Source organism: Schistocerca piceifrons, unplaced genomic scaffold, assembly GCF_021461385.2.
Source record: "Schistocerca piceifrons isolate TAMUIC-IGC-003096 unplaced genomic scaffold, iqSchPice1.1 HiC_scaffold_961, whole genome shotgun sequence".
Taxonomy (NCBI): Eukaryota; Metazoa; Arthropoda; class Insecta; order Orthoptera; family Acrididae; genus Schistocerca; species Schistocerca piceifrons.
Genome location: NW_025729236.1, coordinates 1,610,001 through 1,612,500, shown reverse-complemented (window position 1 = coordinate 1,612,500; position 2,500 = coordinate 1,610,001). Strand labels below are relative to the sequence as shown.

Below are 2,500 nucleotides of genomic sequence, written 5' to 3'. Positions count from 1 at the left end.
CCTAACCTAACCCACGTTGTCCCCTAACCTAACCCACGTTGTCCCCTAACCTAACCCACGTTGTCCCCTAACCTAACCCACGTTGTCCCCTAACCTAACCCATGTTGTCCCCTAACCTAACCCATGTTGTCCCCTAACCTAACCCATGTTGTCCCCTAACCTAACCCATGTTGTCCCCTAACCTAACCCATGTTGTCCCCTAACGTAACCCATGTTGTGCCCTAACGTAACCCATGTTGTGCCTTAACGTAACCCACGTTGTGCCTTAACGTAACCCACGTTGTGCCTTAACGTAACCCACGTTGTGCCTTAACGTAACCCACGTTGTGCCTTAACGTAACCCACGTTGTGCCTTAACGTCACCCACGTTGTGCCTTAACGTAACCCACGTTGTGCCTTAACGTAACCCACGTTGTGCCTTAACGTAACCCACGTTGTCCGCTAACGTAACCCACGTTGTCGCCTAAACCTGCTCTGTAATTGTTATACGACTCGTTCAATTAGTGTAGTGTTGCCCACCCGCAACCCTCGCAATATAGTTCGCTACTCGCACTGCCCGCTCCCCTGTGTATCGCTTCATGTTAAACACCTTGCAAGTCTTGCTGACTTTCCACATGCTCCTGCTGTACACTGTTATGTGGATGGCAGCAGGACGTACATGCCGCCCCCCCCCCCCCCACCCCTCCCCACGTCCCCACCTTGCCCCCTGCCTTCGCAAGCTGGTTGGTGAGAAGTTTGCATGTTCAATGCCCTTCGCATGCGACGTACTCAGGCTACGTTGTGGTGCGGCCTGTGTCAACTGTCCGCTGATGTCGTACGCATAAACCACAATCTGTACTGCACATTCGTCCTTATGTACTGAATGATACATCGTGGCACATGTGTGACCGTACAACGACTGCGCCCAAAAACGGCGGACCATACAGTGCAAATATTGTGCACGCAGCTACGTGTCGTCTCCCTATGAGAGCTGGATTGCAGTGTGGTACGCCATAGAGACGTGTGGGAGGAACGGACGCCGTGGATGGCGATCAGCATGAGCTGTGTGTTGATGTATTCGGACCTAGTCGTCTCTCCTCAAACACCGTGATAGCATGGTGCACCGCGTTCCATATCTGCGACATGCTACAGAGGCCGGTTGACAGTCGTTCGAGCAATGGACATCGCATACGTACGGGGGCCACCTTCCACGTATTGTCTAGGCGTGCACATTTTGTTGCGTGTATGTGGGCAGACGTAGTGTGGCGTGACACCTGACACAGGCATGCAATAATCGTTGAAGTTGCTAATGGCGATGGACGCCTACGTTTGCTGGTGAAGTTACGCAAATGAAGAAATGGTAACCCGTTGTGGTGCGGTTGTTCTCGCTAGGGGTGAATCGGTGATGGCGACGATAGGTTGAGGTACTAACCGGTTGTTCCAGCGATACCCACCATGCCGATGAAACTGAACGGCATCTGGGTGTGAAGCGATACGCGGCGGTGGCTGGGTGGGACCGTCCCCGGCCGGTGAGGGGGCGCCTCCCGGCGTGCTGGCCGCGCGGTGCGTGGGCGCACGCGCTACAGCCGGCTGGTGGGGGCGGCCAGTGGCAGGCGCGCCGGCCGACGGACGCGGCAGGCGTCGCAGCTGCGCGCCGGCGCACCCTGCGCGCGGCGCCGTGCGGCCAAAGTAGGTCCTCGCGGGCCCGGTGCGAAGCGCGGTGGACATCTTCAGTGTGCTGGTCCGATTGAGGACTGTGTGCGTTGAGGATGCGCCGCCGCCCGGCGCTCGGCGCCGCGACGCCGTCTGCTGCTCGGTCGCCCCAGCGGTTCTCGCTGGTGGTTTGTATCGCAGCTGTGCGGATGTGTTGGCGCGTGCGCTGTGCTGGGAGAGTTCGCTTCGGCACCCAAGTGGGGCTTTTGTCCTTCTGTGGCGCTGGCGTTGGAGCTGCCGGTCACCGTAGGTGGCGCGTGTTGTCTCCCGCCGGCAATGCCACGACAGCACGCTCCCGGGCCTCTGTCGGCAGCGGCAAGCTCAGTTGGGAGCACGGGTGGTCGCACCGAAAGCGTCTACTCGCCTAACTCCGGGCGATTGCGCCTCTCTCGAACCCGACCAAGTACTTGGGACGGCGCTGCGCGCCGCCGGGACCTGAGAGGGTTTCGAGGTGTATTGTGCAGGGGAGCTCAGCCTCCTCCTGTTTGCAGAATGATTGAGCGGACGCTTGCGTGTTCGCGCGGGCCCCCGGGACACACTCCCGGGCGGCCGGCTGCTCAGCTCTAGTTGACGCAGCTCCCTGGTTGATCCTGCCAGTAGTCATATGCTTGTCTCAAAGATTAAGCCATGCATGTCTCAGTACAAGCCGCATTAAGGTGAAACCGCGAATGGCTCATTAAATCAGTTATGGTTCCTTAGATCGTACCCACGTTACTTGGATAACTGTGGTAATTCTAGAGCTAATACATGCAAACAGAGTCCCGACCAGAGATGGAAGGGACGCTTTTATTAGATCAAAACCAATCGG

At 57.6% G+C, this 2,500-nt stretch overlaps 1 non-coding gene across 1 annotated transcript in view; it reads left to right on the top strand.

The window, feature by feature from the left end:
- The first annotated feature begins 2,269 nt into the window (after positions 1-2,269).
- LOC124774278 overlaps positions 2,270-2,500 on the top strand; it is a 1,909-nt gene continuing 1,678 nt past the window's right edge. The window contains exon 1 of the ribosomal RNA XR_007015266.1: positions 2,270-2,500. This exon is cut by the window's right edge and continues 1,678 nt beyond it. This is a non-coding gene — a ribosomal RNA (small subunit ribosomal RNA).